The following is a 27,257-nucleotide window of genomic DNA, read 5'->3' on the forward strand; positions in this document are numbered from 1 at the left end:
GAAGGTAAAAAATATTCAAACAGAAGTGTTTTTAAAGTTGATGGGGTCCTCTTAATGCCCTTCTACAATTTGTAGACATAATTAAACAGAATAAAGGAAAACAAATCACACAAATCAGTCAGCTTTATACAGATGCATCAGTGTGACTGACAAAATACACAGCTAGACACATGAGAACTACATATTTGAAATATAGCCCATATACATGACAATTGTATAATAGCCAACATATATTGTAAAAGTTGACAACGTATTGATACGTTTTCGAAAGCTTAGTAATATTTATTTTTCCTTCTTCATTGAGTTTGGAGTGGATTCCACATATCACCAATGGAAACAGTAATAATATCCTGAACAGGAACGAGGACAGATGAGAGTACTGAGTACAACTCATCAACTTGCGAGAGGTGACAGACATATAGGCTTACCACACCCATATCTGTTAGAAAATGAAAGAGGACTTAGCGAGTCAAATGCAATGTGCAGCAATAGCATACAATAGCAGCAAAGTGACTACTGCCATACAATTTCTAGCCACAGGATCCTTGCAGACTGCAAGCTCTTGTGGGCTGGAACTTGTTTAATGCACTCAACTTGCTCTGATAGCACCCTACAAGCAATGAACAGCAGCAATAGGCACCACTGGGATGAGGCAGTCTGTCTCTTTCCAAGAATTATGCATGCTTAGTTGTTGTGATGGGTCAAACCCTGTGTGGATGTACCCATATGCATGACTGTTGGCATACATGTGCTTTAAAAATAAATAATAATAATAATCAAGCTGTTTTGTGCGGACAACACCTGCATTAGTGCCCAGATGCAAGTTGGCTGAGCACAAATTTCCTAGTGCTCAGTCACTTATTAAAATTGCAGTCTATTTTGGCGAGTCCTTGAGGGTTCTGAAAATTGAGTCCAGTGTTTTCTCTCTCTCATGTGTGCCAAATTCCCATTTGGGGCATGCAAACTTTTCCCAGAAAAATCTGGCCTTCATTGTTTAAAATATTCACTTTTTTTAAACAAATCTAAACCAAGGCTAATATACAGTACACATTTGGCATTCACCATTTTTAATGCTTGTCCTGTAAACCACTGTTTCCCATCACTTCCCATTGGAAGCCCATAGTTTCCATTACAAATTGTACAGACACCTCAAGCAACTACATTTTACTTGGACTGCTATAAAAAACTTTCTTTTCAAAATTTCTTGGACACAATATTCGTGTTCCTAGTATCTGTCCCGGGTGCTGACCCAGTTTACTTGACTGGTTCTTTGGCCTTTCTTTTTTTTTTTTTTAAATGAACTCTACACAAAGAGACACCAGACACATTAATGTGCACATCCCCATGAGAAATAGAATTGTGCCTTTCCGTTTCCTTGGGGCTTTTCCCTATTCATTTTTTCCTCTTCTTGAATCTCTACCATCACTCACATCTATTTCTGAAAATGTGTATTTAAAAGAAAAATCCTGTGCTTTTCACAATAAACCTTAAGAACAATACTTCCATGGTCACTATAGGAGAATATTTGTAAACTGAAATAATGCTACCAAATTATGTGGCTATTAATCCAAAACAGTCAACCCCAAGGCACAAGGATTGTTCATGGAGGGAAATATGTTTAAGATCAGTCATGAAAAGGTAATAATTTTTATGAAAAATAATCAGGAAATGAAGAAACCCAGCATTTTTATAGCAAGGATTCACACCGGGGTTTTTTTGGTTGTTTTTTTTGGGGGGGGGAGGGAGAGGGAGGCACTAAGGAACATATGTTAGAGATTTTTTTATATTTTAATTGAGATTGCAACCAGATTTATAGCCTATTGTTTAATTTTCCATAGTGTGAATGAAATATTTATGTATGGCATGTAAGTCAAAAGAGCTCATATTCCCGTAATAGGGCAAAAGAAATTTCAGACAAACTCATGTAAGTCTGCTTAACAAAAGAATTTGGAAAACATTTTTAAAAGCAGCACTCAAATGCATCATGTGATGGGAATCTTGATACATCAGCAACATTCCATCTCCACCAACTATCTGAAATGTTCCAGATTCTATCAGTTTTATATATGTAGTTTGTGCAATGCAGAGATTCTCTTATACACTTCAGTTTTCTCCATCTGCAGAACCCAGATACTTCAGAGAACTTTCCAGAAAGCTTAGTTCTTCAGATACTCTTTAGATGCAGAGCACTTCAAAAGAAATACAATATTGTAACTCCTGCTTTCCAGTTCAGTTTCAGCAGATTTACCCAATGGACAGTAGCATCAAAGCTACACCGAATATATGTGCTTCTAGTAGGAAGGGCAACCCATTACCTGTAGGGTATGTGGCAAGGCAACTTGAAAAAAAAAAAAAAAAAAAAAAAAAAAGAGACTTGCTTCTGGCAAATTAATGAATCATTCAGTAGCACATTCAGGGCCAGATTCGGATCTCAGTCACACTGGTGTAAATAGTTAGCTTGATTTCAATGGAGTTACTCGAAACGTATACCACTGTAATTTAGAAAAAAATGTAGCCCATTCGGAAAAGCAAGCTAGTTTTCTTCAGAGTAATTAGAACTCCTCTTGCGTCTCATAAAATCCAATTCAGAATATGAAGTTGGAAAGTCTATATTCAGTGTTATAAATCCATTCAAATATGTCTCTAGAACAGTGGTCACTAAACCAGGGGGCATGCCACCATGAGGGGGTGGGGGAACGTTTGAGGTGCACGCAGCAGGGTCTGGTTCAGCTACCACAGGGGACAAGGGGGCCCGTGTCAGCCTCCATGGCAGTCAGGGGGCACGCAACGGGGCCCAGGTCAGCCCCAGCCCAACTTTGGGCCAGGCCACAGCTCCACCCCCAGCTACAGCTCCACTCCACCCCCTGCTACAACTGCTGGCCAGTTCTGCCCTCAGCTCCACCTTCAGCCCCCAGCTCCACCTTCAGCCCAAGCGCCTCTGCTGAGCCAACTGTGCTATAATGGAGGGGTGCAGACAGATTCCATTACGGGGGAGGGGGAAGAGAGTGACAGGAAAAGTACAGGCACCACTGCTCTAGAACGTCAAGTAGCACTCAGCGAGATATGGGATATGGAAAAAGGGTTATATTAGATAATGATTATATGTGAGATAGCTTTATAATGTGTGTACTAAAAACCAAAGAGGCTAGACATAAGAGCTAACCTCTTTCCCAGTTATTTAAAAAAAATCCTAGTCAGGTTCATGTTACTAATATCCTGAAAATCCTCCAAGGAATCCCAAAGTGTCTATTTAAAATGTACAAATCTCTCCTATTACTTTTGGGAGGTGGGGGGGGATGTGCAACAGATCCTTAGAACAGTCCAGACTCTCTTGTCTACAATAGCCCTTCATCACCACTCAAAACATCCCAGGAGTTACTTGATATTCTGTATCAGTGAAAGAAAATTAGGACAATATTTGAGTCTATGGATTCATACTGATACCAGTCAGACGATTATAGCTAGTTTCCAGTCTCAATTTGTCATGATTAAGGAGGTCATTCTGAATCATAAAAAGAAACGTAGAGAACTATTAAAAGGACAATATAAAGTTGGGTCCTAGCCTTAGCCAACAGTTCACCGTGCACAGGGAATTAAAATTTCCACTATTTAAAAGACCAGTCACTCAGCAATGAAAGAAAGATAAAATTTGACTCAATATTAATAGAGGACAAAAAGGTTTGTCAACACAACATGAACACCCATATATGCAACAGTGATTTGTTTTGCTTAATCTGTATGCTGGGCTGGTATCAGACAATTTAAATTAGGACATAGCATGGAAACGGACTGAAAACTTAGAAACCAGTACCTGGTTTCCCTTCTGCAAAACAAATTATCTGATCTGCCAAAGCCGTTAACACCAAAATAGCATCGGACTGTAAAAGAATAGCTAAACTCTAGTGCTAATTGGAGAAACCAATTAAGTGGACACTTTGGGTAGCATTTTAGGTCTCATGTTGACTGCCAAAGCCTTATCTGTTTCCTTGTCACTCTCAAGCAAACATTCTGACATTGTAAAAATCTGACCTTCGTAACTGAGGATATTACAGTCTTACTCTGCTCCATTACTTCAGCATTTATTGCAGCACTGACACTTACCATTGGGAAACCACCCCCGGAGCAAAAAACTCTCTCTCAATCCAGTCCTCTACTGGTTTTAAAAAATGTCAGTCCTTGGCTAAGAGCCTCACCTATCCCATGTTTTGGTGATATCATAGTGTTGGATTCTTATATTTGATATTATGTTATCATTATTATTTATTATTATTGTCATTTAACCCCATTAATTCATTTTCTTAACTCCAGGACTGAAGGGAATGAAAGTTGTAGCGGTTAGAGGGACCATGTGGCATCATTAAGGTAGGTGGGGGTGAGAGTAGGGAAGCAGCAAGTAGGCATAGGAGCACCATAGCAGGTAGATGGAAAAGGGAACAGGACCTAGAAAATCTGCAAGCCAGCTCGGTGAAGCTACAGAAGCAGCTCACACTGAAGTAGCTGAGTGCCGTAGGGTTGAAGAGATATATTAGAGGGAGGTACTAGACAGCCAGCTCAGGAGAGCGTGAGTGTCAGCTGGCTCTAATATAGGCAGGCTGCAGCACAGTGGAAGTGCTATGTTATGGATAGGGCCCTACCAAATTCATGGTCCATTTTAGTCAATTTCACAGTCATAGGATTTTAAAAAATCATAAATTTCATGATTTCAACCATTTAAATCTGAAATTGTAGTGGTTCTGACCCAAAAAGGAGTTGGGGGGTGGGGGTTGGGGGGACCCAGCTGTTTGCCACTACCTCTCCATGCAGAGCTAACACAGGAGCTGCAGGGAGGGAATGCTGAGGGTAAGAAGGGGGTGTGACTCAAGCTGTTAAGGGGGGTGAACCTTTAAATTACACACACACACACACACACACCCACACACACCAGTTGTCTCTGACTGAAGCCCCTAGCCCCACTACCCTGCTGCAGGGCAGAAGCCCCAAGTTCCCCTCTCCCCACAATCTGGTAAGCGAAGAATGGGGGGGAGGCAGGCATGGGGAGCTCCGCGAGCTGCACTTTAACTGTAAAAAAGCTGCATGCGGCTTGCAGTTTGGCCACCCCAATAAAACTTATCACCTTTACCAGCACTGGCATACTTGTCATTTTGAATTAATTGAATGGCTATCCAGACTGAATTACCTCTCGCCCCTTAGACTGCATCTATACCAAGCAGGTTTAGCCAACACAGTAGCAAGAATGCATGGGCCCTGTCTACACTGGTGCTCCAACCATTGCTACAACTGGTGGAGCAGCACCTGTGGTAGTGCAGCAGTTAGAGGCAGTCTTTCTGGCTAGTATGCATTAGCAGGGAAGTAGATGGAAACTGGCATTCCTATGTTCCATGCTGTACCTATAGGACTGATTTACAGGTTTGTCAATGCCTTAGGCAAATATCAACTTTTTTGTTGTTGTAAAAAAACTATTTACCCTTTTCATAGCTGTGTTATTTAACAGAACTAAATATGTGGATATTTACCACCACAGAGGCATAAGATCCTTCCATAATCTCAAATAATTTATTAAAAAATTAAAAGGGCTAAAGGTTTAATATTGAATTGTAGCATGACAATTTAAATGAGAAAAATACAGCCAGTTTCAAACTCCAGCGAAAAAGGCTAGCAAACATCAGGCCCTGTAAATAATGCTACGAAAAACAGACAGGAGTGAACTGCACAGCTGTTCATGCAGGTTTTAATCTAGATTGTGATATAGACAGCAAGCAGCAATGCACTGAGAGACTTAGAAATCATGCTTCAATCTGGACCTATAACTGCAGAGTTTTCACCAACAAGACAAACATATTCAATAGAGGCAGACAGTATCAGAGCACAATACCGTACTGAGTGAAAGACATCCCTGGGAGAAATAATGATTTAAAGACCTGTGGCCCATTCTCAGGGAAATCTTGGCTAAAGCTCAACCAAAATTCATTTTTAAAATTGCTCACTTTCAGAGAAATCTTAGACATAACATTATGGGAGCCCCTGGGTCTCTCTTTTGTTATCTTCAGCTAGAGTTATAAGTCATTTCCATTATTTTCCATAGGGATTTTCCTGTTATTTATGGCCTAGTTTTAAGATTTAGAATTACAAGCAAAATAGAACTCTAATACCTGGAAAGCTATATAAATAGAAAAATGAACTCTTCTGTCACATCAGTGTTTAAAAAAAAGGTAACGATGTAACTTAATTTGGCTTTAACCAGAATGACTTAATAAAAACATTATTTGGCATGAAGATATCGATTAAGAGCCAACCATGAACCTTCGTCACACCTGACACTGAAAAATAGGTCGTAACACCACCACAAATGTAATACTACAAGATCTAAAGTGCAGCTGTGTACGTTTGCAAGAAACCATTGGCTATACACTGAAAATATAGACATTACTAGCAGAGAGTCATTGTAGTACACACCCATATATCCCAAGGGCTTCAGAAGCCAAAAAAACTGTCAATTGCCAAACATTATATCAGCACATGTTGGCTTGTTTTGGTTTTATTTAGCATATGCATACACAGAGAAAGAGACATACATGCTTCCCAGTATGAGACAGCAAGGACTTCTAAAAGCCATGGTAGGCTATTATCTTATTCCTCAGACCAATCAGTTTAACACACTGTGGGTAACATTTGGGCTTGATCCAGGAATTACTGGGTGAAATGGCCTGTGTTATGCAGAAGATCAGACTAGATGATAATAATGATACCATCTGGCCTTAAAATATATTAATCTGTATCACACACATTTATAAGACTGTATTTACCTGTTACAAGTTGTACACAGTGACACTGAAAGATGGCCAATGTTACCTACATTAAATGGTCTTTTTTTTTCATGAGACAGGTCATTTGTTCACAATGCAACAAAAGCGGCACTATGTAGCATTGCAGTAGGAACATCAAGAGCATCAGACCTGTGCATTATGCAGGAAGAGAACTAAAGACAACTCTACGGGCATGGCTACACTTGCGAGTTAGAGCACATTAAAGCAGCCCAGTGCACTCTAACTCACGACCCGTCCACACTGGCAAGGCACATAAAGCGCTCTGACTCCGCGGCTAGAGCGCTCCTGGTACTCCACCTCGGCGAGTGGAATAATGTTTGATGCACCCCCGCTGGAGCACTGTGGCGCCAGTGTGGATGCCCTGGTCTATTAATGCGCTCTGATCAGCCTCCAGAAGCGTCCCACGATGCCTGTTCTAGTCACTCTCATCATCAGTTTGAACTCTACTGCCCTGCCCTCAGGTGACTATCACACCCACCCTTTAAATTCTCTGGGAATTTTGAAAATCCCCTTCCTGTTTGCTCAGCCAGGCGTGGAGGGCTCTCAACTAATCTTTCCAGGTGACCGTGCCTCCACGCGCCAGACGATCCCCAGTATGGAGCAATGGTAAGGTGCTGGACCTCATAAGCGTTTGGGGCGGAGGAAGCTGTCCAATCCCAGCTGCGCTCCAGCCGTAGGAATTATGTTACCTTCGGGCAGATATCAAGGGACATGATGGAAAGGGGCCATGACCGGGACACACTGCAGTGCAGGGTTAAAGTGAAGGAGCTGCTGAATGCCTACCGCAAAGCCCGCGAGGCAAACCGCTGTTCCGGTGCTGCCCCGTGACCTGCCATTTCTACAAAGAGCTGGATGCGATACTTGGGGGCGACCCCACCTCCACTCCGAGTACCACCATGGACACTTCAGAGCCCAGTTTAACAAGGCAGGAGGAGGAGCAGCAGCAAAGCGGAAGTGAGGGTACTGAGAAGGAGGAAGACACCCTGGAATCCCTAGATGCATGCAGCCAGGAGCTGTTCTCAAGCCAGGAGAAAGGTAGCCAGTCGCGGCGGCCGGTGCTTGGGGAAGGACAAACACCAGAGGAAGTGCCCGGTAAGCGGCTTTTATTTTGGGAAGGAAATTATTCAGTGCAGGCTCTTGGGGCGAGGAGGGTTAGGGCTGCATGCATGCCTAGATGCGGATTAGGGCGTTGATGTGGTCTCTCACATCGCAGTAATGGCCTCAGTGATCTCTTCAAAGGTCTCATCCAGAACTTGGGCAACGCGCTTGCGCAGGTTTCTTGGGAGAGCCACTGTGGTCCTTGTCCCAGTCAGGCTAACATGTCCACACCACTGTGCCGTGAGGGGTGAGGGGACCATTGCTGCACACAGGCAAGCTGCATATGGGCCAGGGCAGAAGCCGCATTGTAGAAGACCCTCCCTTGCTTTCCAGGTCACCCTCAGCAGCGAGATATCTTCCAGAACAAACTCCTGTGGAAAATGTGGGGACAGTGTTCAGTATAGGGGCCCCCTGCAGCTGTTGGCTCTCCCCAAAGGCACAGAAACCCAGAGGACAGTACAGTCATGAAACAATCATTCCCCCTGGACCCTGTGCTTACTCACCATTTTGGGGCTCCCGTAGGTTATGCGCGCTCGCTTTGGGACGGGCAAATTATGCTATTTTGTAGACTGTGCTTGCCCTCCTTAAGTACGGGGGAATCATTGCTCTGTCTGGTGTGAACAATGCTGCCTCTGTTAAGTGTTGCATTTTGCCTTTACAGATGCAACCTTGAGATCTCAGCCGTCCGTGTTACTACCGGCCGAGAGGCTGCAAAGACTCAGGAAGAGGCCACGTAGAAGCAAAGAAGACATGCTGCATGAAGTAATGCAGCAGTCACTTAATGAGAATCTAAAAGCGCAGGAGTGGAGGGAGAATGAAAGGAGGATCCGCCAGCAGAATGCGGATCGCCGACACAAAAGCGCAGCGCTCCGGCAGCAAAGCACAGATCAGCTGATAAGCATCATGGAGCGCCAAGCGGACTCGATCCAGGTGCTCGTAGCCATGCAGGCGGAGCACTACCACGCCTGCCGCCCCCCTGCAGCCCCTTGTCCCAAAACTCTTTCCCTTGGGCCCCTATGTCACCTCCAACCCACTTTCCCCAACATCTGGGTTCTTATCGCCACCAGCTGCCTCCAACACCTGTAGCTTCACCACCCAGCCCTGAAAACGACGACCCTTACCCACTGCACTCAACCCCCATCACCATGCAGTATAGCCATCCTGAAGTGCAGCACTCATTGCACAGCACTCCAGACAGGAAGGCTGAGTATGATCACAGGACATACGCAAATCTGTAATTGTACCGTTCCCCACCCCACCCCCTTGCCCTTTCTGTTTCCAAAGCAGTTGTTTCTTTTCAATAAATGAATTTTCTTTTCAATAAATGGATTTTTTGGCTTTGAAAACATTCTTTATCATTGCATAAAGTAAAAGATACCTTAGCCCAGGAAAGCAACAGGCACTGCAAGTCAGTGTATCATACGTAGCAAACACGGATTCCTACTAACATTGGAACCACTGCACTTCACTCCCATGCAGGGCACCAGACATTACTGATGGCTTTCAGCCTCAAACTGCTCCCCTCAAGGCATCCCTAATCCTTGCAGCCCCGCACTGGGCCCCTCTAATAGTCCTGCTCTCTGGCTGTTCAAATTCAGCCTCCAGGTGTTGAACCTCCAAGGTCCATGCCTGAGTGTTTCCCTTCACAAATGTTATGGCGGGTACAGCAGGTGGATATAACCGCGGGGATGCTGTCATCGGCCAGGTCCAGCTTCCCATACAGAGAGCGCCAGTGGCCCTTTAAACGGCCAAAAGCACACTCCACATTCTGCACCGGCTCAGCCTGTTGTTGAACCGCTCCTTGCTGCTGTCAAGGCTCCCTGTGTAGGGTTTCATGAGCCACGGCATTAAAGGGTAAGCGAGGTCTCCAAGGATCACAATGGGCATTTTGACTTCACCTACAGGTCTGTGAAAAAAGTCCCGGCTTGCAGCTTCCTGAACAGGCCAGTGTTCCGAAAGATGCATGCGTCATGCACCTTTCCAGGCCAGCCTGTGTTAATGTCAATGAAATGCCCACGGTGATCCACAAGCGCCTGGAGAACCATAGAGAAATACCCCTCCAATTAATGTACTCAGAGGCTAGGTGGGCTGGTGTCAGAATTGGAATATGCGTCCCTCCGCAGTTAGGGAAATCCATTTGTGCAAAGCCAGCCACAATGTCATGCACGTTACCCAGAGTCATGGTTCTTCTGAGCAGGATGCAATTAATGGCCCTGCAAACTTGCATCAACACGATTCGAACAGTAGACTTTCCCACTCCAAACTGGTTAGCGACCGATCGGTAGCTGTCTGGAGTTGCCAGCTTCCAGATTGCAATAGCCACTCGCTTCTCCACCATCAGGGAAGCTCTCAATCTTGTGTCCTTACGCTGTAGTCTGGGGGCAAGCTCCTCACACAGTCCCATGAAAGTGGCTTTTCTCATCCGAAAGTTCTGCAGCCACCACTCGTCATCCCAGACTTGCATGACAATGTGATCCCACCACTCAGTGCTTTTTTCCCCAAGCCCAAAAGGGGCATTCCACAGTGATGAGCATGTCCATGAAAGCCACAAGCAATCTTGTGTCATATGCGTTACTCGAGTCGATATCATCGTCTGAGTCCTCACTGTCAGTTTGGATCTTAAAGAGTAATTCGACTGCCAAACGTGACGTGCTGACAAGACTCATCAGCATATTCCTCAGCAGTTCGGGCTCCATTTCCGCAGACCGAAAGGGAAGACAGAGCGCATAGCACAAAAAACGTTGAAAGATGGTGCCAATTGTGGACGGAAGCAGAGGGATTGTTGGAATGCGAACCGATGCATCACGGTGCGTTGGGACAGGACCCAGAATGCCCCACATCCCCTGCCCCCTTCCCACAAGCCACAGTGCCAGAAAGGGAAGAGGTGCTCTGTGGGATAGCTGCCCATAATGCACTGCTCCCAATGCTGCTGCAAGTGCTGCAAATGTGGCCACGCCAGTGCGTTTGAAGCTGTCAGTGTGGACAGACTGCAGTGCTTTCCCTACTGCGCTCTACAAAGGCTGGTTTAACTCAAAGCGCTCTACATCTGCAAGCATAGCCATGCCCTACAAGTTGCTTGGTTACTTCCCACATCTCTCTCTCCCCTTTTGAGGTTTGAAGGCAGCTAGCAAGGATAGCATAATCTTGGGGCTATGCATGATTTCCCTCATTACAGTAATTACTTCAACACAAGTACAGACATAATTGTCAAGGTTAGTCGAATAATATTAAGCACCTGAATGCACCATACTTTAGGTACCTATTATGTGGCCTAATTTTCAAAGCATCTAGTCACCCACCCATAGCTTTTGTCTAAGGGAAAAGTGGATTCACTAGGTTGGGCTTAGTTAATACATGCTAACTAAAGCTGACCTAACCTCAACCTTTTTCCTAGTGCAGTTGTAGGAAAGTTTAGGTCAGGATTAGCTAGCACATATTAACTAAGTCTGACTTAAAGTTGGCCACTTTTCCTAGTCAAGACAAAACCACTGACTTCACCTTTGAATAGCAGGTCACTTAAATAGCTTTAGGCACCAAGGTTGAAATGGCTCAATGAGATGGAAAAGATGAGTGTGCCCCTCTTTAAGGATTTAGCACTCCAACTTTAGTAGCCAGACTCTTCCCTGAGACACTGAATACTCAACTTGTAACAGGCGGAAGCACAGGAATTACAAACAAGGCCCACATCCAGGTCTCAAAGTGCTGGCAGCAGGATGTGCTGCTGGCAGCTCTTCAATGTGCTAACTCCTCACTAATTCCAACCTCTGCCAAAACCGGGGTAATTGACTGGAGCAGTGGTGCCCAAACTTTTCCTGTCGCACCCCCTCTCCCCAGTAATGGAATCTGTCCGTGCCCCCCACCTCACCCTCTATTACTGCATAGTTGGCTCAGCAGAGGAGCTTGGGCTGAAAGTGGAGCTGGGAACTGAACTGGGAGTGGGGGAGGAGCTGGGGCAGAGGGGGAATGGGGGCAGAGCTGGGGCCAGAGTGGAGCTGAGGCTGGAGCCAAAGGTGGGCTGGGGGCAGAACAGGGCTAGGTGGCACTCCCTTCCCACCGACCCAGGCCCCACCACACGCCCCCTCCCCCACCCAAATGGTCCTCCATTCCCCCCCCCCCCCCCCACACACACACAGAGTTTGGGGACCACTGGACTAGACAGAGTCAGAAGCAATATCTAAGCATGTAGTAACACACATGTACACAAACACGTGCACATGACATGAGGAAAAAATTGCATCGAGTGTTTGCATCGAATTTAAATTTCACTGGAGGAGGCGGCTTTATGAATATACATTCTTGGGCCGCTCTGGCATTTCTCTAATCTGCTACATATGGCTAAATCTTAGACTAAACTTGTTAATGTGTGGAAAGGTTAACAAACTTAGTAAATCAGATGAAAGCAAAGCATGTCCACATGTTCACTGCAGACACCTGGCACTTCTATTTTCAACAAAAACTACTTACAAAACCAACTTTCAGCAAATGCATGCAATATACATTAAAATAAAGTATGCCTGCACTGCATAGGCAAGCCCAGGCAGTCTCATGACCAACACCACAAAGTGGCATTGCTGACAGCATTATAGGTGACTCTGTAGATTAAAAAACAAAAACAAAAAACAACCACCCTATTTGTGGCAAGATACAATTCACCTGCATCCCTAACTAGTGTACAGAGTGAATGAGACAAAAAAAAAAAAAAAAAAAATCAAATGAATGGGCGTGTATCCTATCACTATTAAGGCATTTCCAGACTTTTTACTTAATTGACACACAGTGCTGTTGAGATGGCCGGGGGTGATGTAAGCCCGAACTGCAGCACTGTTGGTAATACCCAAACATTTCTCCACAGCAAAGGGGGATGGCGCGTGGGGGAGGCAGAGCTCAAGGGAAAGGGGAGACTATATCTTCTAAAGTAAGAAACATGCCTTTCCATTTTTTTTTAAACGTAATGAAATGTAGTGTTTAAATGAGTCATTATAACCAGTGCCACTGACATGGTTATACTGCCATCAAGTCAAAAACGTGACCCAGATCTGGTTACATTCTGTATCTTTCCCCAGTTCATCACTACTGTATTTAACAACAATCCACTCATTTCCCCAGAAAAAACAAAAACAAAAACTACCCATACAAACATACACACACACACACACACACACACACACACACACACACACACACACATTACACCCTACAAAATTTTCTGTATGCTGAATACCCAGTTTAGGTGAAGAACTTGTTAACAATTTCAGCCAAGCTCTTCCAACAGTAATCATCTCAAGTAATTATTGTGATGTAGCCTACTGTTTATCACAGCTTATTAGTGAAATCATCTGGCTGAACAAAAACACATGGCTGGGAAACTGTCCGCAAATAAATAGCTTTTAGCATGGTGACAGAACAATTATCAAAAGCAATTTTATGCATGTGTGTTTTAAAGGGGAGGCAAAACAGATATCTATTAAAAGATATGCCAGAAGTAATATAGATAATGGTCATATAGATATATCTAACAAGACCTTACAGATTGTGCCATGATCAGCAACACCCAGTCAGAACAATTAGCAATTCCTCCTTCGAGACTGGTAACAGATATCTTAAGAAAAGTTTGCATTGATTTAACTGTGGCCTTGTCTACACAGAAAAATTATACAAGTTTAACTAAAGAAACTGATTTTAGTTAACTCAGTGCAACTTGTGCATTTAGACTAAACCACATAGGAGTTCTCTCCAAACCCACATACCTCCTCAGTTTAATGTGGTATGTAGACTGATTTTCACCTCAAAGGACCCTTCCAGTTTACCTTAAATAAAAGGCACAGTCAACAAGGCTACAAGTCCCAGTGCACTACTTTCAGCATGGCTGAACATCAGCATGATCTTCTCTACTGGCTTCAGCAATGTAATGCATGATCTTGATTATAGCTTTTTAACTCTATGAACCATTCAGCAACAGAGGTGCCTTTTCATAGATCTCCTCCTATATCAGGACCCAACCCTATTCTCCATCTTTTTTTTTTTTTTTTAATTTTGTGGATACTGCCAGGAAGAACTCTATTCCACAGAGGGCTTGAAAACTCAGTTATCCAGGAAGAAGAGACGTTTTCCCCAGGTGAGTGGGGTCAAAGAGCTACTGGATCCTCCCCTAGCAGCTGGAAGCAGAAAACAAGTCTGTGCACAGGAACAGAATGACATTGGCATCACTTCTGCGTTAAGGCTGAGTCTAGACTAAAAAAATAACTAACATGTCTTAAAATGCAAGCTAACACATTTTAACTACGTTTTAAACTGACAATTACGCCTAGTCTACCGAGATGACATCTCACTCAGAATTTTAAGGAAGTTTATGAAAAAAATTAGGGAGGTTGCTTGGAAATCCACCGCTCCCGCTCCTGACTGTTGAGTGACTATCTGAGAGGAGGCAAAGGCATGGGCTATGCTCTAACTGCCCCATGTGAACCCTGCTGGTGCACTCTAAGTGCCTACAGCGTATTAACATAGTCCAAGCAGGCTAGGCCGGTGAATCCAGGAGCACCTCAACCCATTCATAATTACCACAACTTGCCTCTTACCAGCCCCTCACTGCACAATCTGCGCATGTGCCACAAGGGCAGTGGGGAAAGAACGCCCCTCCCACCTCCCACATGGCTGTGGCGCTACTTGTTATATTCCTCAGACAGGAGCGGTAGTGAGCGACACCCATTTTTATACATATAAAAACCTGTGTGCACTTGCAAAATGTGTAGATTTAAGCCTTAACTAGTCATATCATAATTACATGTAAAAATTGGAAGATTATGCAAAGCTAGGGAGGGCTGGCATTTGAATGTAGTGTACAGTGTTTAAAAAGTGTTAATTGGTCATGGGCAACCCTAGACTCTTCCCCATGAAACAGGGATCATTTCCAATAGTGCAAATGGCAGCTCTGCCTAGCTACACTAGGGCTTTGTACAGGCGCTACTATAGTGGAGGCTGACCATTGATGGCTGTAACTGGAGATAGTCCCCAGTTTAGACAAGGCCTTTGTTTCCCTTTTCATACCACTTACAACTTTGTGGAGAGTGCATAGCATGCTTAACCACATGCGTTCTTCTGTGTATAGTATCTAGTAACAATTAGCTGAGACAGAGAACACCAGTGGGAAAAATCATTCATTCCTTTTGCAGGTAGGTGGCAGCAACATGAGGTCAGACCAAGTTGTTGCTTCCAACCTCAGGTTGAGCATTCTGGTCAGTCAACTCACCCAAGACCTTCTAAGCACATATGAGCAGCTCATCCAGTTTCCCTCATCTGAACCAGGGTTTTTGGATCTCCTGGGCTGCTGAACTTCCCAGGAAACTTACTAGTAATTTTCCTAGGCTATTCAGTGGTGCTGACTACCCCAACATCAGCTTAGAGCTCCTTGGACAAATAGTTAGTGCAGTAACATTCACAATTTTTCCAAACTCTCTCTGGAACCAAATTTCAAGTCAAGTCCATTATACATAGCCCATGTCATACAATATGAAGCCTAGCATCTTGTCACAGGGTGAACATTTCCCAGAATTCTAAGTAGTGGGTTCACAACAACTGGGGACCACAGCAGTCGCCAGTGCCAAGCAAGCAAGATCCTACAACACTGGAAGACATTCCCTCAGCCACCAGCAGTCACTGCCTCACAAAGAAGTTTGTGAGAAGATGTCATTCCTCCAACTAGCAGATACAGAAGTTTTGGCTAAACTAAAATAACCTACAGAGAAATCAGTTTTTCTCAAATTTTTCCAGCTCACATAACCATACTAAATTCAACCTTTTCATACCACTCAGTTTTATCATATGTACAAGGCTCAAAAGAGAACTCTCCCCCCTCAAGAGCGGTCTTTAAATATTTCATCATTTCACTTCCAAAAATGAGCTCAAAATACTGTCCCTACTTAGAAAGGTTTCAGAGTGTCAGCCATGTTCATCTGTATCAGCAAAAACAACGAGGAGTCCTTGTGGCACCTTAGAGACTAACAAATTTATTTGGGCATAAGCTTTCGTGGGCTAAAACCCACTTCATCAGATGCATGGAGTGAAAAATACAGTAAGCAGTATAGCATCTGATGAAGTGGGTTTTAGCCCACGAAAGCTTATGCCCAAATAAATTTGTTCCTACTTAGAAAGTTACGAAAGTTATGAAAACCAGAGCACTGTTTTCCATTAAAAAAAATTTCTACAAAAACAAACAACAGGCTTTGGTTTCCTGTAGTGAATATCACATTGAAGCCTTATTTGCAGTAAGAATGGTAGGCCCTGTAATTCCAGTGATGGAAACTGCACACAGAGCTCAGGCCTTTTTATCACTGTGTTACCACCGCCTTAAGTGCTGTTGACAGAGTAGTGCCTAATTCAAGTCTGCACTGTGGACTACACCATTGTCACCACCACCTGAGGTGAATTCTAGGTCAAACAAGAGTGCCACATTCTTCAAGATAATATAAAACAATTAGCTAGATATCAGATGCATGTTATGCACTATATACAATCATGCAGCTTTACACCTTAGATTCCCAAGTTACTGGGAGAATAGGTCAGTCAGGACACTGTGAAGTGGCATTTAGCCTGCCTTTAGCTTGCACTAAAGAGAGATGAGGAGTACTTGTGGCACCTTAGAGACAAACAAATTTATTAGAGCATAAGCTTTTGTGGGCTACGTTCCATTCTATATGCATCCGAAGAAGTGGGCTGTAGCCCACGAAAGCTTATGCTCAGATAAATTTGTTAGTCTCTAAGGTGCCACAAGTACTCCTGTTCTTTTTGCGGATACAGACTAACACGGCTGCTACTCTGAAACCTGTAAAGAGAGATGGAACATCACATTTATGCCTCATCATCTGGGCTTGAATAGGGACTGGGAGTGGCTGGCTCATTACAGAAGCAGCTTTTCCTCTCCTGGAATTGACACCTCCTCATCTATTATTGGGAGTGGACTACATCCACCCTGATTGAATTGGCCCTGTCAACACTGGTTCTCCACTTGGGAAGTAACTCCCTGCTCTCCATGTGTCAGTATATAATGCCTGCATCTGTAACTTTCACTCTATGCATCCGAAGAAGTGAGGTTTTTACCCACTAAAGCTTATGCCCAAATAAATCTGTTAGTCTTTAAGGTGCCACCAGACTCCTTGTTGTTTTTATCATCGCAGAGTAGGTCTTCAAAAGAGCCCATCTCTCTCCCTGTTCCAAGTGCTCTGATTTTACACTGAAAAGGCAAAGACCAAGTGACATTTAAAATGAGACCTGCTGAGAGAGGCAATGAAAATACACTTAGCACCACCCTCCATTATTTTAATTCTCGCAGCTCACCTGATTGTGAAAGTAAAGCTCTTGAGTAAATCATTACAAATACAGCCACAGACTGAAACACAAGCAGCAGGAGAGGGGGTGAACCTTCCTATACAGCTTAATGGAATATTCTCATCAAATCAGAGTTGTAACAATTTAAATGTTAATACTACCTTTTAAAACAAACTTGTAACACCCAGTTCGAGTCACCACCATAATATTAATACAAGGGAAGGCTTGCCAGAGTTTTGAATTACACACACACACACACACACACACACAAACACTGCCATCTTTGGGGGCAGGGGGAGAACACAGGCACAGTTTGTGTCTAGTCAGTTTCTTTGTCTCTCTGTATAGTCAGTCTGTTTTTCACCTGCTGAAGAGACCTTTATGCAAACAGGATTTTTTTAATCTTTTTTTTTTTTAAATGGCATTACTTTAAAGGGGGCTTTTTTAGAAACTGGAATTTTTTGTATAGTCATTTTAACATTTTAATTGGCATTTTCTCTAAGATTTTGTGCAAACACAGAATTCTTAACTACACACATATACGAGGGGATATGGTATCCTATAAATGGTTGATAGTTTAATCCCAGGGGGGCAGGCATTGTGTATTTTTGTGGTATACAATGCCAAGTACAATGGGGCCCTGATCCTGACTGGAGCCACTTGCCACTACTGCAACCTCAGTGTTAATTACTAGTAATACAGTAATAGTAGTACTGATTCTAATGTTGCAGCAATCACCAAAAGATCATCTATTAACTTACTAGAGACAAGGTGGGTGAAGTAGTATCTTTTATTGGACCAAATTCTGTTGGTGGAAGAGAAGCTTTCTATTAACTTAAGCATTGCAGGAACAACTTGGTCTCAAGTTGCAGTTGGAGGTGGTTTAGGTTGGATATTAAGAAAAACTTTTTCACTAGGAGGGTGGTGAAGCACTGGAATGGGTTACCTAGGGAGGTGGTGGAATCTCCTTCCTTAGAGGTTTTTAAGGTCCGGCTTGACAAAGCCCTGGCTGGGATGATTTAGTTGGGAATTGGTCCTGCTTTGAGCAGGGGGTTGGACTAGATGACCTCCTGAGGTCCCTTCCAACCCTGATATTCTATGATTCTAACAGGCAGCATTTCAGTCGCTTTTCTCAAATCTAACTGCTCTCCTCAGTCTGCTTGACTTGTAATTTAATACAGAACCATCTTTTAAGGGCCAATTACGGAGGGAAGCCCTTCCAGCTATTTAACGTTAAGGACATGGATAACTACCAATCAGAATATGGCTTAAGCAAACAAAAAAGTTTTTACATAATGTTATTAACGTGTGTAAATATGACTAACAGAATTCTCCATTTTCATATCTTAGCGCTATGTTAGAGAAAGAGTAAGGAGGAGGAGGGGCAGCATTGCATTGCACAGAAGTAGTTTATCCCAAAGGTAAGAACCAGACAGAGCTAGCGTAGGCCAATCAGCACTGAAAACAAGAAAGGGGTCTGGTCCTTGGCCTAGTTTTCTATCCAATCCTCCATCCACCTACACCTCTACTTATTTCTAGAGTCACTTAAAAGAAAAAACTTGTTTCTCTTTCAGTTTCTTATACAATTGTTCTTCTAGTTGTTTAATGACTAGGGGTTTTTAGTGTCATTCATAATTTTCTATTTGATTTAGCCTTCTATTGGTGCTCAGAGGTCCTACATTATCCATTAATAGTTATCCCAAAATACTGAGTTGCACATACAGACCTAAGCAGGGGAGCAGGACCCCTAGCACAATGTAAGAACTATTGTAGGTTGTATAACAACGTTCTATTATATAAAAAAAATACACAATTCCATAAGAAATCTAATGCAGCATGATCCTGGATGAAAAATAGCAAGACACAGGGAGAATGGACGGTAGACAGGTGGGAAAAGGAGAACCATGTTGCATGTTTACTATTCTAAACACTTATAGCTTTGTTAGTTCTCTTTTTTGTAACAAGCCTAGCTGACTTTAACTCTCCTTAACAAAACAGTATTGTATCTCTAACACATTTTCTAGGTTGAAAACCATGTTGCTAGAACAATATATTAAGCTCTCTCCTTCCCCCAATCTTTTATAGGAGTAATATTCACATCTATCACAGAGTGGTTTTATTAGTGCTAGTAACTCAAAACAAGTAAAAAGCTATAAAATCCCTAGCAAAATTAGAGTGTTGGTTTTGGGGGTTTTTTAACCCTGCAAACTACACATCACTTTTTAAAAGGTTGCATGTGTTGGGGATAAAGTCTGTATAAAACTAAAAGGCATAGAAACTTATGGTGACTGACGTATCTGCTAATCAAAAGATATTAAGTTTGATCCAGAAATTTTGTGAGCTTTGTGAATTCAAACAATATGGAAAGATTTAATTTTGACGACAAACTCGCAGACTGGACTGTTTCCTCATTACCCACTTTGTCTCAGCTAAGCATCAATCTACCCAAAAAGATGAAGAACCCAAGGTAACTAAAATCTAGGATTTATTTTTGGATGGTAACCTGTACATTGGTGTGATCATATTAAAATTTCCAGCCTATGTTCACATTTTCACTGTTCCAAATCATGCAAAATTGCTCATCATGCCAAATGGCGCACATGTACCAATATAAACTCAAAGTAGTACTGTAGCAGGGTGATCACCCGCTCCAGCCCTGAAGGGGTTGGAAAAGCCCTGCAGAGGGCTGGGGCTGGGTAAAAAGGAGCAAAACCCCAGCTGATTGGGGAAGTGGCTACAGCTGGGGCCACGCCCCAAACTGAGCCACTTAGCCTTATAAGAAGGCCAGGGTAGCCAGAGCAGAGGAGTCTCTCCCTGATGGGAGAGACACAAGCCTGGCTGCAGGGAGCTCACCCAGGGACCTAGAGTAAGGCAGGGCTGGGGAAAGGCCTTGGGGGCTGGGAAGCCCTAGGCCAGCAACTCCCCAGGCTGCAGGGCCTGGTTTTAGGCCATATAGATATTGGGGTTGCAGAGGGGCAGCCTGAGGGTAAGTAAAGGCAGCCAGTCCAAACCCCTTGTTGCCGGTGATGATTGGCTGATAGACTGCAGTCTGCCCCAGGGCACAGGGGCTAGATGGTGACTGGCAGTAGCTACGACTGAGGCAACATTGGGATAAGGGGTGGGGGTTCCCCTGGGTGGGGAGACCCAGAGAAAGAGTGGGGTACTGCCAGGGGGGCAGCACCTAAGCCAAGGGCACCTAGGTCCGGGAGGGACACGGGGGCCAACAACAGGCGGGACACCTCGCCTGCAGAGGGCGCTCCGGATGCTGGTGAGCTAATTCCCTGGACGACCAGCAGGAGGCGCCACAGGGGTGAGTCCGCGCCTGATTACAAGTACTTTGGTGCAAACATACGTGTTATTTTGGGAGAGGAGAATTTAAAACCAAAGAGAACTTCAAGGTTAGAGGACTAAAGTCACTTTGACATTTAAGAGGTTCCAGGATTCTTTGTTACCTCATATTTAGCACCTGAATTACATGATGATTGATTTTATGTAATGATTTCTGGACACTGATCACTGAACAGCTTTGTTCTCCCATGCACTTACTTGCCCTATAGTGGCCTTCTTTATATCAAGCTAACCTTTATTTGTGAAAGGGCAGGATTTCTAGGGATTTTTAGTGGTAGTTTTAAAAAGAGAGGAATGTTTTTGCAAGTTGCCAAACTGACAGCTCTGGAAACAAGCTTCTACCCACAGAACAGCAACAAAGCAGCAGTAATAGATGCATCCCACAACCCTTCAGTGACGAGCTTCAGCACGGAGCTAGAGAGACTGCCACTAGGAGCATCATTCAGTCGCCATTCCCACTACATCCTTGGCCTCTCTTCTGGCAGGTTCAGTAAGGGTATCAGTTGTGATGCTGGTTTCTGCAAAGTGGATCCCATTCATTAGAAAGAGGACATACTACTAACTAGTTTGAGTTGTCATCATAACAGCAACCACATAATAATGAATTTGGCCACCACCAAGTGTGGAATGATGAAAGACTCAGTCCGTATCAGCAGTTCCCAAACCATGTTCACTCTATGGACCACTGCAGTTCCACAGAGTACTTGCTAGCCACGTGGCATTCCTCCTCCCTTGTTCTAATGTTTTCACCCCTCAGCTCACAGAGATTCTACACTGTCTGGGTTCTTCACTGCAAAGAGCTTTGAAAACAACTAGGAGGCAGCCAGGCTGGCTCTTAACTATGTAAGAGCAAAGAAGAGAGGGAACAGGAACTATTGCTTCAATGACAGGAATGCCAGTAGAGAAGGAAATAAGATAACTGGGCAGTTTATTCAATAGAACGGGGGAAAAGATGAAAGCTAGATATCTAGAGGGAAGCAGCAGGGAAGCTTGAGCATAAGGAAGAGGGTTGGGATAAGGAGAAAAGGGAAGCATGTTGAGGGATTAGTAGGCAGAGATGTGTTCAGGAACAAGGTGGAACAACATTAAGAGCAAAAGTAGGCTATATAAGACCTTTAAAAATCACATTGCATTGAAGTTCGATAAAATGCATTACTTCCCTCATCTTATTTTTCCTCATTAGCAATTCATTTGATTGCCAGAGATAGCATGATCGAGAATGGAAAGAGAAGCTAAGCTGTCCACAAGACAAACAATGAAAGTTTGTATAGCACATTGCCAGATCACTTTATCCATGTACAATCCTTTTAACTCATGGTTCTCTCTCTCAATGGAAATCTTACCTCTCCCACGTGAAACAGGAAACAAGTATGAAATTTCCCCCCATCCCAGAAGTTTACAATTCTGGGTTTAATGGAATTACAAGTATTGGTTGATTCTGAGTATGCAGGAACTAAATCTCTCCAATTACCATTTTTCCTCTCTCAACTTCCACCCCTGCACCTTCTTTGCATGTGTGAATTTAGTGCTTGTCAAAGACACTGGACTGACACCCCTAGCAAATCAGTCTTCCATTTACTCATATACAGTGATGGCAGTGCACGCTTCACTATACTATTCTAGGCCAGAGAAGATAGGTCAGCTTCCAACCCATTCAAATCCTTCACCGCTTACTCCTGGGGGAATTCTGTGCCAAAAAATTAAAAATCCTGCACAATTAAAAATCCTGTGCACAGTATTTTAAAATTCTGCATATTTTATTTTACAAAATAACAATATAATCACTCTGGTTTCAAGAACTTTGGTAACTTATTTAAACTATGAAATAAAATTATTCTACTTAACTGCCAGGGGGCAAATTTGTCACGTACACATGGGAGAAAGTAGAAGGGAGATATGCAGTGTCAGCTACGGATCGCCCCTCCGGGGGCTCCTTGCTTGTGTCCGTCTCTCCTTATTCCTCAGCTGGAATGGACAGGAATTTCTACGACAACTACAATACAATGGATGGAGAAAGGGAGTTGGGAGCAAACCCTCTGGCCTAATAGTAATGTAGCTAGGTTTGACCCTTTATTTCTAGTTTAGTCAACAAATATGTGCAGCCATATGCTCAGTGTTACAACATAAGCAACTGAAGAACAAGTGAGGGCTGGGCGATAAAACTCACAATTTATACTGGCTACTGACCATCTCCAGAAAGGTCAGTAGCAAACAGTTCATAGAATACATTTTAACAGGAAATTTTTTCAGTCCAAAAATTTAGGCCAGTTAAAATCACTGAAGCACCGTAAGCATTTATAAGGCCATACTGTCTTTTACGCCACTCTGGCAATGTAAAAGAGCCTTAAAACTTTTACACCTGTTTTATAGTCTGGGGAATTCACAAAGATAATGGGACTAATTCACTAAGCAGGCAGGCTGCTACATTCTGCTCTGCCTGAGGGGACAGAGCCTGCCCCACACCTAACTCCTCAGAAACACCCTGAAGCCCTGCCCCTCCACACCGGGCGTGCTGCCACAGCAAGCAAGAAGGACAGAGGCCTTGGCTACACTCAGGACTTCCCAGCGCTGCCACGGCAGCACTGTGAAGCACGAGTGTAGTCGTGCCGCCAGCGCTGAGAGCGCTCTCTCGCAGCGCTGTAAGTACTCCACCTCTCCGGGGGGAATAGCTTGCAGCGCTGCGAGCAAGCGTGCAGCGCTGCAGGCTCTGATTACACTGGCGCTTTACAGCGCTGTACTCGCTGCGCTCAGGGGGAGGTGTTTTCACACCCCTGAGCGCAGCAAGTTGCAGCGCTGTACGGCGCCAGTGTAGCCAAGGCCAGAGTGTCTCCCTCTCTCATGCACGACTGCCCAGCCCTCCCTACCCGGCAGTGATTTACATCTCTACTTGCTGTTCCTGGTGCCCAAACAAACCTGCTTGTGCTGCCGGGGAGGGGTGTGTAACCACTCTTGTAGCTTCCCTTTGCTTCCCTGTCAAAAGTCATTTTTCTGCAGGGAAGCAAAAATATCTGCAGGGGACATGAATTCTGCACATGCACAGTGATGCAAAATTCCCCGAGAAGTAACTGCTTTGCTCAGACTCCCAACAAGTGAGCAATTAATGCCAACTGTGGCAATGGCTTTTGTGATATGAATACCTGGTCACTGACAAATAGACTGAAAACCAACCAACCAATTCCATTTAGGTCAGTTAGGCAGACGTCCGTGACAGCTTCTGGTCATAGATTATGCATCCCATTTACCCAACCTCTAGCCATGTAGTTGTCCTTGCTTACCATTGCTAATAGGAGAACTGTTACTCAAGATAGAGTCGTTAATTTCCTTTAAGAAAAAAAAAATGAGACAGAAGTGTGGAATTCAGTCGCTTACAGTGTCAATACTCTTTGGTATAAAAAAAACATACGGGTTATTGAAACCAAAAAAAGTTCCCTTTGAAGCATGCTTCTGAGGGATTTACCTTCATGGCTGGTCAACTAATACTTTAATATTTTAGGCTCCAGCTACACAGCCCAGGGAAATTAGGTCAACACCTTTCTTCCAGGCAGAGACATGTTTATACACTTTGGCAAACCTAGCTAGGGCCTTTGTTGACCTTTTAAAAAAAAAATAAATAGTAAGTTTATACAGATCAAGCCCAAATTTATTTTGTTTTAAAACTGTATTAGTATACTGTGCGTTACTTGTTTGTATTTCTCATACATCAGGTTTGTGTGCTCGGTAACTTCATGTGGTTACTGTGGTACAGCAAACCCCTGCTCTAAGGCCTTCACCTAAAACATGCAATTAAGAGCTCACTCTGTTCAAAAGGGTATGTATTTTTATGGTTTAAGGAGTAGTTCATTAGTCACAAGAGCTCCTTTTCTGAACTCCAGTAATTAAGGCTCTGATGTCTGGTTCTCACAGTGGAAGCAGGAGTAAATGTTGCAAAACTGCCTCTTGGCTCCCAAGAAGAAATAGGGCAACCTCCTCTCTTGCTACCATGTGGAACTGTTCTGGTTGATTGCAACGAGGTCTATTACTCACATTTTTTCCCCTTTGTGGATGCACATATGAATAATGTACATATGTGGGAATCCGCCACGGCTACTGTTACATCCATGAGCTAGTCAAAGAATATGATGCAGTAAGGCAAAAGCTGCTGAAGTTGACAGATAACCAGCCTTTGAGATAGCAATCTAGGAGATGACTACGAAATGTCATGAAACATTTATGAGGAGCAACCCTACAATCTAGTTGTCACCAGATGTTTTGTTTATGCCCCTCCTATAAGAATCACTAGCTATCAACCGCTGCTAATCACTTAAATATGGCAGAGCAAGACTTATGAAAATAAAGTTAAATAGTGTTTGAACTCCCAAATTAAAAACAAATGGTGGATACATTCCTTACGACAAAGAGACAAAGGTTTTCACTTACTAGGACCAGAGTTCTGACTCCAGTGAAGGGTTATTATTTGTATTACTGTAATGTCTAGGAGCCCCAGTCACGGAGCAAGACCCCCATTGTGCAAGGTGCTGTACTGACACAGAACAAGACGACGGTACCTGTCCCAAAGAGGTTACTATCTAAGTATAAGACAAGAGACAACAGGTGGAGATAGACTGAGGCGTACAAGGAAACAAAGACAATATTGGTCAGCAACAAAGGCAGTGGTCTCAACACACCAGCAGCCTAATCATTGTCAAGTTATTTGTAGGCATCACAGCAAGAGTTTTAAGGAGATTTTTGGAGAACAAGGAGTTCGTTTTGCAGCTATTTATGAGGCACTTCTCCTAAGTGTGAGGGGCAGCATGGCAGAAAGCTCCAAAGACTTGTTAAAAAATGTTACACGTGAGCAATGGTGGCTGGCATCATTGGCTGTTTCTTTAGTGAATCAAGCTTAGTTTGCGTGCTTTGTTTTATTTGCTTGGTAATCTGCTTTGTTCTGTTTGCCATCCCTTATAATCACTTAAAATCTGTCTTTTGTAGTTAATAAACTTATTTCTTGTTTATAAACATAACCCAGTTTGTGCAATCCATATCGGGGGGAGGCAAGAAGCTGTGCATCTCTCTCTTCACATTGAGGGAGAGGGCGAATTTTTATGAGCTTGCGCTGTGCAGATCTTTCTATACAACGCAAGACAATATACCTTTGGGTCTAAGGGAGGTGGGCACCTGAGTGCTGGAGCAAGTCCCTTAAGCGGAGTCTTCCCAGAGCTGATCTCAGTGTCTGTCTTTCTGCAGCTGGGTGTTTCCCTGCCTGTGTGTATGTGCTAGAGGAGGCTTAAGAGCCTGGCTCATCAACACAGGGCAAAAGGGGCCCAGGCTGGGTTCCAGTACATCAGGAGGCACCTTAAAGGAAGGCAACCCATCACAGTATGATTTAGCCATCTACAGCATTAGAAATTTGCTTTACTAGAATCCAGTGTGTTTGACTCGGAGATCAAACAAGATCTGTACAAATCTTTCCTCATTTCCATATTTTTATAGTTGCTATAAAGAATTACCTACCTATCCTTTCATTATTCCATGTCATAAAGCCAAGGTGAGGCGCACACTGATTGTTACTTCCCAATATGGCCAAAGACCTTGCCTGCATACAAGCACATGTGCAATGCTGTTAACTGTAAGAAAGTTGACTAGTAGCATTGTGACTTTTATATGTTTAAAACAGCAATTCATATCAAATATTTGGAAGCATGGTCCACTTTACTTATGTGATGTGCACTTTCTGTTGTACTCAAACTTTCTGTAGCACCAGTTCGTGCTTAAACATGTTCTGTTGGCAATATTTATCATAGATTATTTTTCTTTAGTGGTGTGTGTTCTAGTGTCAGTGGGATGCCGAAGTTTGCAGAAAATAGTCACTCAAACACACACACAAGGCAATAACCTCAAAAGGGCCAATCATGCAAGATGCTGAGCACCTCTTGGGAATGCTCTCAAGGTAAGCAGAGGTTTCAGAAGTTAGCAATTTTGTGTGAGGGCACAGTGGTTTTAAGCAGGGCTTTGGAGTGGAGCGCAGAGCAGCTCCGGAGCAGTGGAGCTGCAGGTTTTTGCCTGGAGCTGGAGCAGAGCGCAGAGCACAGCTCCAAAGCCCTGGACTTTTAAGCAATTTTTACCAAAATTCTTTCTGCTCTTTAGTATAGCTACAACAGGTGTTTAGCAGAATTTACCAACTGTTAATATGCTGTAATTTCAACACATTTAATCCTTAGAAGCCTGACAATGATACAGTATTGACCAATAAGAATTTAGTTGAATGTACAACATATAAAGATGGGTCTGAGACACATGGACAGTCCATTCATCATCCAGCATTTCCTCTAGTAACCAAGTTCTATTAACTGAAATATACGTAGTTCTCAGAAGAGTTCAGGATCTGGAAAGTAAATATTTATGTGAATGACTACTGAACAAAAGGCCCCAAGCATGTCAGGCATGTGACTTATCTCCACAGAGCTGGAATTCCTCTCCAATTAGACTGCCTTGGGATTTGTCTCAATCCAATTCTTACTGAGCTAAAACCTCTGCCATTTAAAAAAAAAAAAAAAAAGGTTACCAATGTTACTACGATCACTATCTGATGCTTAGATACCAAGTTGAGAAGAGCCTTAGAAATACAAGATTTGCATCACTTTTATTATATTCTTGATCCACCTGTTTTAGAGTTCTCTAACAGGATAC

At 43.4% G+C, this 27,257-nt stretch overlaps 1 protein-coding gene across 1 annotated transcript in view; it reads right to left on the bottom strand.

The window, feature by feature from the left end:
• The window catches only part of CNKSR3 (CNKSR family member 3), an 86,904-nt gene that overhangs the window by 47,269 nt on the left and 12,378 nt on the right, over nucleotides 1-27,257 (bottom strand). The gene's annotated exons all lie outside the window — the stretch shown is intronic.

This window comes from Emys orbicularis, chromosome 3 (assembly GCF_028017835.1).
Source record: "Emys orbicularis isolate rEmyOrb1 chromosome 3, rEmyOrb1.hap1, whole genome shotgun sequence".
In the NCBI taxonomy this organism is placed as follows: Eukaryota; Metazoa; Chordata; order Testudines; family Emydidae; genus Emys; species Emys orbicularis.